The sequence below is a fragment of the Rhagoletis pomonella genome, unplaced genomic scaffold (assembly GCF_013731165.1).
Source record: "Rhagoletis pomonella isolate Grant_MI unplaced genomic scaffold, Rhpom_1.0 Rhpom_scaffold_00006, whole genome shotgun sequence".
NCBI lineage: Eukaryota > Metazoa > Arthropoda > Insecta > Diptera > Tephritidae > Rhagoletis > Rhagoletis pomonella.
Genome location: NW_023458560.1, coordinates 38,453,703 through 38,468,066, shown reverse-complemented (window position 1 = coordinate 38,468,066; position 14,364 = coordinate 38,453,703).

Genomic DNA, 14,364 nt, shown 5'->3' with positions numbered 1-14,364 from the left:
ATCTTCGTCATTTTTTGGTAGTCCAAGTTACATATAATGCAGGATCGCCCATATATCATGATATATTTTATTATTTAAATTTTTTAGTTATTTAATGCTCAATACAAAATTTTATGTACAGTGGCTCACAGCTTATTTCAACCAGCGTGAGATTAGAAGTTCAAGTAATTATAAATTTCAAACTAGACCGAATATTAAAAAAATGTAAATGTAAACAAATAGACCAATGTCGCTACTATACCAAATTAATTGAATTTATTTTTAAAGATGTGTTTTAAACAATTTTTTAATATAAAAACCAAAAATAGTGCTAACTACAATATCACAGCTTATTTCAACCAGGCATACTTGGTCGAAGAAGCCATCGTTTTTCATGTAAAATTCTGATTTTTTTTAATTTTCCCGTCATTTTCGTGCGAAGCTTTAACATCTTAAAAATTTGTTTGACATCGAACTTGATTATAAACGGTTTTTTTTCGAAGATGGGACGACGCACCACCATTGAGCAGCGAGAGTTGGTCCTCAGCCACTTCAAAAATGGACACTCGCGCCGGAAAATCGCTGAAATGGTAAATTTAAGCGACTCAACGGTACAGTGCATTATATCACGCTTTGTGCGCGAAAACAGAGTCCATAACAAAGGCAGAATCGCGCCAAACAAAATTTTCAATGGTTCTGATGAGCGTTATATTTTGCGTAAGATAAGGGAAAACCCCAAGCAAACGGCCCCAAACTGGCAACTGACATAAGCAATGAGCTGGGAAAGTCAAGCAGTGCGGAAACGGTTCGTAGAGTTCTGCGCAAATACGGATTTAATGGCAGAGTAGCACGCAAAAAGCCCCTCATCAGCCAAAAAAATCAACAAAGCCGCCTTCGGTTTGCAAAAGAGCATGTTCACAAGGACTCCAGTTTTTGGGACCAAGTGTTGTTTGCTGACGAGTCGAAATTTAACATTTTTGGCTCCCACGGCCCGTCAAGACAATGACCCGAAACATAAGTCGGGCATTGTTCAATCGTGGCTTATATGGAATTGCCCTCACTTGATGGCTCCACCGGCTCAATCACCTGATCTGAACGTGATCGAAAACTTATGGGCGATATTAGATCAAAATATTCGCAAACATAAAATTTCAAGCAAAAACGATCTGAAAAACGCTTTATCCGAAGAATGGGCAAAAATTAGTCCCGAGATAACACGAAAATTAGTCCAGTCGATTCCAAAAAGATTGAAATCGGTAATAGATATGAAAGGAGGACATACAAACTACTGAAATCTCAAAAACTTAAACTAATGCTATATATATATTCATATTTGATTAGTTGGTTGAAATAAGCTGTGACATTATAGTTTTCACTATTTTTAGTTTTTGTATTAAAAAATTGTTGAAAAGACATCTTTGAAAATAGATACACTTAATTTGGTATTATAGCAATATTAATCTACTAGTTTGCATTGAAATTTGTTTGATATTCCGTTTAGTTTAAAAGCTACAATCAATTAAAGTTCTATATTCACGTTGGTTGAAATAAGCTGTGAGCTACGTATGTAGTTTGAAGATTTTTATTTTACTGATTTTAAAAACTTTTCATTTAGAAATTCTAATAAAATCTAAGAACAATTGAACAACAAATAAAAATTGTACTGGTATACAGTATCTAACTTGTCTATGAATAAATCATTTTCTAAGTTTAAATAAACCTGTTGTAACCTTCTCCTCCCGGATGTTTTCTTATTTTACTCCCTTTATTTTAAACTTACACCGTCTTTTTCGACGCCCACTTTATTCCACACGTGATGATTGGATAAACAACAATTCAAAAATTCATAAATTTCCGTAGCAGGAAGATTTCCAGTTTTATCAAAGCTCCGCACAGAGAGCTGAAAGTATTTTAATGATTCACAATTGGGGGGTTCACAAGGTGTCGTACTTGTCGTATTATTGTATGTTGTAAAGTTTTTAACGGCTAAATAAATGTTTAGAGGACTTAAAATCACCACCAACTATTTTTTAATTGTGTGAAATTTCATAATAAAACTTTTATGTTAGCTTGCGAATTCTTAAATAGAGTTTTAGCCGTTTAAAGTTTATGACATACAACAGTACGACAGGATACAACACCTTGTGAACTCCCTAAATATCTTAGAAGTTTACGGTATATTCTGAGTTGTGCTATTAACTTCAGCGGAATTATGACTCACTGATCAATGCAACAACACCATTGCCATTAGTGCAGCATTTTCCAGTTTAAAGAAGTAGCCAAAAGGGGTTGGCTGGGTGTTGGAAACAAGCAAAGAGTCTTCGTGTATTATCTATATACGATCCAGCGTTAACGCGATCAATAACATGTCCGCCTGGAGATCAAGCGAAGACCAACTCTCGCCGATGGGTACTACTTCGGTTTCGGTAGGCAATTGAAAAGCAAAGCCTTTTATCGACGAACAAAATACCGCTCTACAAATCTTTCATCAGGCCTGTCCTTTTATATGGCGCAGAAATATGTACGATGGCGAACAAGTATTAAAAAACTTCGGGAGCTTTCGAGAGACGTACATACTATACATAAGATCCATGTCCCCGTTCGCGTGGGCGACGGTTGTTGAAGAAGACGGATTGACGAATTGTAAGCTCTGGCTTGAACATGTTGTACGCATGAACGGGCAATGCTCTGGCGAAAAACGAATCCTTCCACTCGGTACCGATTGGAAAAGAAGAGCGTCCTGCAATACAAAGGAAAGGCCAAGTGCAGAGTCACCCGTCTGCTCTCGGGATGTATAAGTGGCGCAACCTTGCAAATGAGATAGGCAATTGGCGAAGTTTTTTGGTCTCAGCTCAAGATGGCTTTCTTTTTCTCGCAACGCGCCTGTTTAGAATAGCCAAGTTGTCGACCCAAGTTGGTGTGGGTTTGATCAATTGGGCCCTTAAGAATTTATTGCCAGAAATGAAAAGAAACGGCTTCGAAGAAAAAAGTACTAATGGCAAGGAATCACGTGGGCTATATCTACATATTTTGAAGGCCTAAATCAAGTATTCTAGTGTTATAAAAATAGTCTCATTTCTAATTTCACAAATTCATACTGTCAAATATTCGTATCCGAATGATTTGCTTTTCGAATCGCTATATAGAGTGGACCCCTGGTTCGATGAGCGGATTTCGATCACTCAATGATGGAAATATGCAACTTTAATATTTTTTGAAGTGAAATATCACAGAACTGCTTTTGAAAGGAGGCTTGGTTGAAACTTCAATTGGGATAAAACCTTCAATCTGGATAAAACCTTAGAGCTTGGTGGTATATGGGGTCTGTTGGCTCATATCTCGGTAATTTTCTGTGCAAACAACTAGAAAACGCCCATTTTTAATAGACCCCTAAAGTTAGTCTTACTTTGGAACACAGTACCAATGCGAAATTTGCAATCACAGTAGCTCCCTCGAGAGAGATACAACTCCAAACGTCTGACGGTGAAGGTTTAAAAGATGAAGGCGAAAAACTCCGACTTCTTGAAAGGAAAGTTTAGCCAAACATTTTATTTTATTGGGCCACAGACTGGCCAACGATGGAGGTTTGTACCATGCCGGGGATTTATAAACCATTGTTGGAGAACAATAAGTTAGCATTTTCTAGGTTACCACGCCACTGCGCGATAGAGAGTAACCAAGTCGTCTTGAAGCTGGCGGTCGAAGGATTTCAAACATCTTTGTGGGAGCCGAATAATTATGTGGGTAAGATTAAGATTAAAATTGCTATTACGATTAAAATTAAAATTAATATTACGATTAACATTAAGATTAAGAATAAGGTGAAGATTAAGACTAAGATTTTGATTGAGATTTAAATTGCGGTTGAGGTTAAGATTGAGACTGGTATTGGGATTGAGATAAAGATTCAAATTAAGATTAAGATTAACATTAGCATTAAGATTAAGATTAAGATTATGATTAAGAATAACGTCAACGTTAAGTATGGATTAATTTTAAGACTGAAACTTGCAATAAGATTAAAATTTCGATTGATATTTAAACTGCGTTTGAGGTTAAGATTGAGACTGGTATTGTGATTGAGATTAAATTAAAATTAAGGTTAAGATTAAAATTAAAATTAAGATAAAGAGAAAGTTTAAGATCAATATTACGATTAACATTAAGCTTATGATTAAGATTAATATTAAGTTTATTACTAAGACTAAGATTTAAAATAAGATTAAGATTTAGATGTTGAGGTTAAGATTGAGACTGGTATTGAGATTGAGATAAAGATTAAAATTGAAATTAAGATTAAGATTAGGATTAAAGTAAAGGGTAAGATTAAAATTAAGAGTAAGATTGGGGTTGAAATTGAGGTCGCTATTGAAATCGGGATTGACAATATGATTAAAATTAAAACAATTTTTCAGTATTATGCAGAACAGTACTCATATAATAGGTGAGAAGAAGTTTCAAGAAACCGTGAGTTTCGTTGAAAAAATTGTACCTATTTTTAACAAAAAAATGGAACCTTTAAAAACGAACGAAGAAAATTAAAATTTTTAATCATATTGCTGGAATGCAGTTGACCCAATCTTTCTCAAATAGGGAAACGCGCTTTTTATTTAAAAAGTTGATTTGTCCAAAAACCGAAATAGTACATACTTTAACTTTTTCCTTCAAATCTGTAATTAAACAAAAAAAAAATACTGTAAAGCTGTGAAAATGGCAACACTGTGACAGTGATATATATTTTAGGGCGCAGTCCACCATGCTCTGCTATAACTCATAGACAAATTAACTAATCACTTGACTAACGATAAACGGAAAATCCAATCTTAAATCATAATGCTAATAATATGTATGCATGAATGTAGTGTAGAAAAAATCCCTCAATAAATATGTATGTGGAATCCAGTATGTAAAATAAAAAAACTAGGAAGAAATCTAGAAAATCTTTTACAGTGCGATCGATAAAAGGTGCGTCGCCAACAACAACAACAACATAGAAAAGTAAAAAACCGCAATCTCAAAAGTTTATGAAGTGATGTTGAGAAAACCCGCGCACGCCTCCACGCTCCAATGCCGCTTGTCGCTTCGCCTACCACAGCGCGCTCTCAGCGTTTCCGAAAGCGTCACAGCTTAGCGTCGCCCAGCGCGCAGCTTTTATTTACGCCTCATCGACTTTACAATTAGAAATCTTGATTTAATTTGAAAATGAGTGCGTATGTACTTACTACTACAAAACCAAATGAGAATTGTTTACGCATAGGCATGCCTAGTGCTATGTGTGGTGTGTGGGTTTGTATGAGACCGTGTGAGGCGCGTGCGCGCGGCTGGCTGGACCAACGTATCAGAGGCAAAAAAAAAAATATTGAAGCGCGCTGCGACACGACCACTGACCGCTTTAGTTGACCGCTTCCAATGCTTTCATACCGATCATCGTTGTAGTAAGCGCGTGTGTAGTACGCATGCGCGCCATCACTATGCGTGACTTCTCGTATGTTTCTCGAGTGGTTAATGTCGTGGCAGTAAATATTTATAGAGATGAGGTTGTTGATTGTTTATTTTTTGGGCTATTTGATTATGAAAAAATTCTACCTGCTCGCCATCTAGCGCAATGGTAAGCAGCAGCAGCAGCATCAGCTCAGCAGTTCCGCTCTACGGCTCATCGATTTGGAATAATTTTGGTTGGCTTTTTAGTCATTTTTTTTCGGTTTAATGGATTTTTATTGTTCATAGTTTGTGGCCAACTGAAGCGATGTATTTCCCCTTAAGCACATTGGTTTTTGCTTTCCATTTATTTATTCACTAACTTTGCATTAGTAATGACGTGAAAAATAATTATATCAAACGTTCGATAACCTTTCTGGTTTTTTTTAAATATGCAAAAATAAGGCAGTAAATTGCTTTTTTACTATTCCGTAGTCAACTGAGTTCACTAGCTTCTTGTTGAACTGGCTAACAGCTACCGCTACCGCTGCCGCTGCCGCCTCCAGCTACTTCTTGGTTTTTGACGGACAGCGTGTCGCGATGGGTGTTTAATTTATTGTTATTTGTTTCATCAACAATTTTGTTGTTTTCATTTTGTAGTAATCGGCAAAAATTAGAGTTCAACGTCATTGCACACCAAACCATAAAAACAAGTTTACATGTGTTAGAAAAGCTAAAAAGTATATGTATCTAAATGAACCACTTGGAACGCCAAGCACAGTCTCAAATTTCTATTTAACAAAACGACAGTACTTAGTTAATAAAAATGAAATTTAAACATAATATGCTAAATCACCAGCAATGCTTTGGCGTTTATCGAAAGGTCCCAGTGGGAAAAACTTGAACTAGATAAAAAAAACTGAGCGTGTAGGTAGTGTTATCTTTAATTTTTTTCTTTATCGTTATATTTTATTGGATTCTCTTGTAGATTTTACAAATAAAATGCTAGCAAAATTATCACTACTTATATCCTAGTAGATTATGCTTTTTGATAGGGATTATTACAGAGCGATAATAATAGTTGTGAGAAGTGAAGGACCACAAGCTTTATCCCCCCTCATGCTCTTGGGCAAGAGTTCATCAATCGAGAATGTGTGAGGTATTTCCTGGCAAGCATGCGCCTCCTACATACCTGCCTGGAAATTTAACAGCATTAAAAAAATTTTAAATGGTTTCGAGCTAACTAAAAAACTGAAAGCAATTGACGATTTCTCTTTTCAAACTCACCAATCACTTGCATGAAAAGAGCTCAACACGAATTAGCAATGTTTCTAATTTCATAGAATGATTTTCCTACTGTGTATATAGAGTCACTCAAACCAGACGAGCTAATCTACTTAGTTCTAAGACATTAATCACCCAACAATCACTAGATCATAATAATTTCCGCTTTCCAGTTCAATTAAATGTGTATGAATGTATGTAGTTCTTAATTGTGATTAGCGCTTGTGTGTGAAAAATAAAAAGTTTACAATTAACTATTTAATAAAGAACAAAAAAGCATGACTTTTTAATTATTTTACTTTCATATTTATATAGTATAACAAGGAATGAAACCGATTCAAAATAACGTTCCAGTTTAGGTTTCGGTTTTGCCAAGTGTTTCGGTTTCGGTTTTGGTTTCGTTCTTCAAAATTTATTTCGGTTTTGGTTTCGGTTTCGTTCCGGTTTCGGTTTTTCACAGAAATTTTGTTAATATTATTTAAATCACAATGTCTTAAACGTTGAGGAAAGAAAATTGAAAATTACAGTTCACTGATAATATCAACACTAGGTTCTTTCCCTAACAATCGGGACCGGAGTTGGTAATTAGAGAATAAGAGAAACATTTTCTTTCAAAAATGGAACAAAGTTCAGAAGTACGGAAACGCAAAAACCCACATTTCGTGCCCACAAGTCGAGAAACAGCTGATTCGCGTTGTTCTTGTTTTTGTCACTTATACCATGTTCTGACCGACATCGGAAACATGTTTTAGTTGCTAAAACTTTTTTTTTCGATTATTTATCGAAGTGGAAGTCATATTTTATCATCTTTAATACGCCATTTCGGATTTATTGTTAATTGCCTGGCCAAAGCAAAATAAGAATGAAAGTTAAAGGTTGTAAATGAAAAGAAAATGAAGGAAAAATGTTATTTTGTTGTCGGTCAGAACACGGTATTAAATGCAAACACTTGGAAATTGAATTTTGGTTTCACAAATTTGATTTTAAGTACATAGATTGAAAATACATCAACAGGCCATTCACTTTTCCTTAAAAGCATCAAGTAAATGCAGGCAACATGTAAACACAATACAGCTGATATGCACTTTGACACTTTATCCATTTTTACTCGGAGAAAATATCGGGCTGTTTCGGGCAGGAAGAAGAATACACTTACGATCGAATACGCTCGAATTTTCGGTCTCTATTACCCATTTTGTTGAGTACAGGCATGATTTCTGGGCTATTTTGGGCACACGCGGGATCTCGCATTGCGTACGGGAAAGAAACTACTTAAATATAATTAATCGATTATCGATTCACAACAACAAAGTCATCAGCAGATTTTTGCGAAAGTTACCTTGCCATACTTATTTACTACTTAACAAGAATTTTAGCAAAATGTTGCTGATTTTGGTTAAATAAATCATTTATTTCAAAGAAATTTTTATTTATTTATTATTTTTGTAAATTTCTGGAAACCGATTGAAACCTGTGATTGAAATGGTTTCGGTATCGTTCCTTTTCAGGTCAAGATAACGGTTACGGTTTCGGTTTCGGTTTTGAAAAACGAAACGGTTTTAAACGGTTACGGTTTCGGTTTGGGTTTCGGTTTCATTCCTTGATATATAATAAAAATTGCTTTGGTTCCGATGGCTCATTTGTAAGCTAGTAATTATTAATTTTTTAATTTAGTGTAGATTTGAATAAAAATACCAAAAAGTACTAAAACAGTAATGAGAGCAGAAACCCTATCGCTTGATCGAGCTGCGCAGTTTGAAAATAGCTCACCGCAAAACTTTCTGAATCCCCGGTTAATATTGCAACGCCCATTCTACTCTTATCTATAACATACCCACGGACGACAAAGCTTAAACTGGTATGTATGTAAATAAAATGAATTTGCTTGGAAAATATTTATGGTAACTCTATAGGCAAAGAAACGAAAGGTTCATAAAGGGGGCAGATTGAAACTAGGATAGAAAAATATCGATCGGATTTCCGCATTTATGAGGACACCGATAGGTTTCGAATGACGTCAGAAGATCATCTATACATACATGCTTATATTCTGAGTTTTGGAGCCGTAGTTGGATTCCACGATGAAAAATTGTAAAGGTAATTTGTTTTTACATAGCAGTCGACTCGGTACCTAGGAATGAAAATTAGAGAATCTATTTGTATTGCCTCATAAATAATTTATTAGGACCTATACAGGCACGGCTGCTGTGGCTGAGTGATAAAAGAAGCGCACTGCCACTCCGCTGAACATTGGTATGATCCCTGGTCCAGGCAGCATCTAAATTAGAAAAAGTGGTTTCTAACAGCAATGGCCGCTCGGTAGCCAGCGGAAAACCTCGAAGTGTATTTCCGTCGTCAAAAAACTTCTCATAAAATACATTTGCCACGCGAAGATGACATATGTAAAATTGTAGGTCCTTTCATTTGTGTAACAACATCAAGACGCGTACCACAAATTGGAGGAGAAGCTCGGCAAAACACTTAGCAAAAGTGTTAGTGTCAAAATATTATTATCTACATATCGTCGTTTAAAGTACAAAACCGCGTATTAACATAATGCAAAACCGCGTATGTGAGGTTGCATAAATGAGTTTGTAGATAGTAAAATCCCCCATATATCAAAATGGTTCCCTGTTTTATAAAGCAATCTCATTTCTGGCTAATATATTTCGGGGCGAATGTATAAGGCTTGAGCCAATAGCTTCGGTGAGCAAATCCAATTTTTGGCAAAAAATGTCTGTTACGCGGTTTTGCAGAACGACGATGCAAGGTTTTGTACTTTAAACGACGATATGTTTTATTATACAGGGAACAGAGAATCCTTCCCCAGTGCAACTAGAGGTGGAGATCCGACGCTTAAAGGAATTAAGCTATCTAATTGATGATAAAAAAATTGAATTCCATGTCTAAGCTGAAAAACTTCAATATCTCCAAAACAAACTGTATTTCTCAATTTACCTTGATTTTATTGCCACATTTAGTCCTTACGGAAAGGAGATTAGAAGGGTTTCTCGCATTCGGGCTTACCTAAAAATATAAGAAATAAATATTTAGGTTAATTATAAGAATACTCTATGAAGTAAACATTAAAAAGCAATATTAAAACAATTATTTTATAACACATAGGAGAAAACATCAACTTAAAACCTCTTCCTCTTAAATTATAAACAACTGAGAACCCTTTTTGCTTTATGGTAGTCTAATGAAGGGGGAAACTTTTTTTTTTTTTGTAGTAGTAGGGTTTACTTTCTGACAATCCCTATAGGCATATTATTTTGTATCAAAACAGGAAAGCTATCGACTAAGGTGTTCTTATTTATCTTATTACTTTAAAATAGCAGTTTTCATATGTATACATATATCCATAGGTTTCTTGGAAACGGTTCTAACGATTTTGATGTAATTTTGTATTCGGATAATGTTTTGCATTTTATTTATATCTAGATAAGTGCTACCACCGAGAACATTCGTATAAGGTTGCCACCTATTCGAAATTATTTATAAATTAAATAAAATATCATAATATGGGTACCAAATTAAAAGTAAGTTAAAAATCAGCAGTTAAGGGATGCTTTTAAATGGAGTTGCCACCTATTTTCAATTATTTGTATATTTATTTCATTTATTATTTAGCAAATTTAAATTAAATATTACTGTTTACGGGTAATAAAATAAGGCTTTTAAACAATAGAAAGTCTTATCTCTTAGGGTAATAGTTTAGGGCTGCCACTTATTTACGATTCCACAAAGTTTAACTAAACAATATTAAATTAAAGGCATTTTTGAGAACTTTTATCCGGAATTATCTTCCTTGCGGGTTGCTGCGATTTATCTGTGATTGTTCTACATATATCGAAAAGATATACCCCTATATTTTATTTTGAAAGCAAAAAGTATTTAGAGGTCACTCAAAGCGCTCAAAGTTTTCCATGTATTTTACATGGGGAAAAAACAACTCTTCGGGGAAATAGTATAGAATTATTGAAAATCAATATTTTTCGATCCGAAAAGTCTGGTTCTCTTCAGGAGAATTCCAATAACAATACCCAATTGTTTATTTAACCATTTACTATACTAAAGATTTTTTATTTATTCCCCCATTGCATTTTGTGGCAATTTCTAGGGGTTTTGGTGGACCTACAAAAAAAGTTACTAGCCACTATAGTCCTTTGACTTTATTCATTTTTTTTAAATATCTTTTGCCCTTTATTTCAAAGCTTGTTCTTTAAAAGTATCTTCTTTTTTGATACGATATTATTTATCACAGCCCGGTGGAAACAATATTTGAAAAAAGAGCAGAGAATACAAAAAAGTTGGAAAGCTCATTCTTGTCATTTACCTTCTCGAGACTAGTGCATTCACCATTTTCATTAATGTAGTGAAAAATATAAAATGAAGATTGCGCAAAGATTATTTTGTTCTACCGGTAATATTTCGCGGAAGGCATTCACAAAAGCTTCGGTAAAGTTATGTTGACTGCCAGCCAGTTCCGTGAAGTCCCCATTGTGATATAGTGACCTGATGTGTACCGCATCTACTTTCCCAGCGGAAACAGCGGAGAAAACTATGAAAACTAAAGCATTCTTAGTCCGCAGGGCCATAGTTTAAGAGATGATTTAGATTATGTTACCGTATTTAAGACAAGCCAGGGCAGTGGCAGGGAAAGTACTCGAGGCTCTTTACCTTATCCTCGTCCCTGCAGTAGAAATCATTGATAAAAAAATAAATCAACCAACTTCAATGGTCAAATAAAAATTGACGAGTACCGTTACTGTCTTCATGATCCAATGGTCGGAACTGAACCAAATTAGAAGGGACCACTCCTGGGTAGTACCACCTTTATGACAAAAAATTATCAAAAACGGTTCACGTGGTACACAGTTATCCGGTAACATATGTACATACATAAAACAAAAAAAATATTTTAACGAAATGTAAACCTCCGGCTTTTTTTTTTGAAGTCGGATAAAACAGTTCTAAGGTATTTATAGTTTCGTTGGAAGATAGTTAGTTCCCTTTCATGACAGATCGTTCGCAATGCTGTTAACAGGAATATTGTCGTGACCGGGAAGTCACACTACATTCTTTTTGCATCGCTTATCACTTAGAGCATTCCTTCCTTGTCTTGCTACCTTCGAAGAGGTTTTGTTGACTGTAGATGATTAATCGAAGCCTGGTTTTCAGAATGGACGATGAAGGACTATTCATTACAGAAGTCTGGTAGTTGCAGGCGCTAATGCTTAGAATTAATTATTCCGAATGGGTTTTGCTGCCGACTTTACTATTTATCTTAGAGCCAACGCCGAAAATTAAAATTGCACTAGAGTCTAGCTTTTTACCCTGTATGTTTCGCTCTCAATGGAGTTTCTGTCGAAAACTTATTGTCAACGCAAGATTTTTGCCCAGTACCATTCCAGCTGGACTGTAGTTTGTCACAAAAAGAGCCGATAGAATTTCAGTAGCTCTGCTGGATGCGGAGGGTAAGGCCCTCGTGATAAGAACGCATTCCATTTTGATGTTGGATGCGTTTTTGCTCAGCATCCATCACCATGCTGTAACTCCGAAGAAAAGAATGGGCCTTACGTCTGCTAAGTACTGTAAAGTGGCTCATGTGCCTCTAATCCTTGTATAATTTATGGCTAATGCTTACTACCTATTTTATTCATCCTAACCACTTACTTTTGGACGTGGGTTAAAGACATGAGCAACTTAACAGTAGTAAGGGGTTTTATTTTTTGAATTATGTCGTTATTGCAGAGGATCATCGATATGTAAGAAAATTTCATTGGACCTCCCCTTTTTTACAATCTTATATTTGTCTCACTTTGTTTCTTTTAAATTATTTACATTTCATAATTTTCAATTATCTACATTGCGTAAAACTGAATTGTTCGCACTTTTTTTTTACTTGTCAGAACGACTCCTAGACGTGTTCGCGACTACAAAGATAAGCAAGTACTATTGTTTTTAAGGCAATAAATGATTGGAAATTAAGTAATTGTTTAAACACTTGTATGGTTTGCTTCGACCAGTAGGGTAGCAATAAAAAGGAACATATCACATCGCGTTAAACCATTCAGCCATACACGTATGTATGTATGTACATATGTACATGAAACACGCTGACGGTAAGTACGCAAGTAAGCTATGCTTATCAATTTCGTAAGATACAATACCTGATATAAGGTGTTTCGTTTAATAAAGCAGGTATTTCCATTGTACTTAAAATTTGTTTGATAAGATTACTTATTTAAAATTTAATCGAACATATACACGAATAGGGTGTATCGCCATTGGAAAAATAAGAAATTTTTAGTATTGCCGATATATAAAGGTGCTGATTTTTTCAGTCTAAACCTTAATTTATGCCTTGAACATTTTGTTTTTCAAAATTACACACATACTATGCATATACTTATATGTTTGCATGTACAATTTCCAACTAAGTACAACAACTACTTTCTTATTCCTGTTGGCAAACCCTGTATTTGCATACCTGTGATTAAATTTATAAAAGGAAAGAATCTTATCAATTAAGTGCTGTGGAAACGCGCGTACTATTAATCACTTAAAGATATGTACTAATAATTGTGCGCTCATATGTACATTAGGGTGGTCCAAAAATGCATGTGGGAAAAAGTTAAGTCGGACTTTTTATGCTCTCACCCCCTAGGATTCTTTTTAGAGGTCGCTCAAATTTTTCCATGTATTTTATATGGGAAAAAACTACTTTTCGTAGAAATGGTATGGAATTCTTGAAAATCAATATTTTTCGATCGAGAAACTCTGGTTCCTTCAGGAGACTTCCAATAACAATACCCAATTGTTTATTTAACCATTTTTTAATACTAACGATTTTTCATTTATACCCCCATTGCATTTTCTGGGAGTTTTGGCGGACCTAAAAAGTGTATTTACTATGAAAAAATGGTTAAATAAATAATTGGGTGCTATTACTGGAAGTCTCCTGAAGAGAAGCAGAGTTTTCCGATCTAAAAATATATAGTTTTTAAAGAATTCTATACCATTTCTACGAAAGAGTTTTTTTTTTCGCGCATAAAATACATGGAAAACTTTGAGCGATTTGAGCGATCTTTAAATATTTTTTGATTTCAAAAAAAAAATAAAAAATAGGGGTATATTTTTTCGGTATAGAACAATCCTAGGGGGTGATAGCATAAACATTCCGACTTTACTTTTTCACATACATTTTTGGATCACCCTAGTGTACATACATAGAATTCAAAAGTGTTCACAGCTTAATGTTATGACACCAAAGGAGTCTGAGATATCTTTATTTTAATTAATTTAATGTATTTTGGTGCACTGGTACCTATCGCAAGCACGCTCAGCATTGTTAAGAAGTAATATTTAAATTCCATAACTTATTGAATCCACCTCATCATCATTCTCGCGGGTACGGCAGTATTTAACGGCAGAGGTCCTTCATCTCAGTGCGTATAATAGCGAGGATTGGTGAACCTCTAAAGCTGCCACGAGTGTATTTGATAACCTCTGAGCCGAAAAGATCTAAGGCTGAGATAGGTTAGGTCGACAATTTTTGATTTGGATCCATTATGATCAGAACTTCTCTTTCATCATTTACCTATTGTATAAAGAAGTTTTCCAAAGAAAAAAAATATAAAACAGTTTTCAAAAGTTCAAAATTTCCCGGATTTTGCA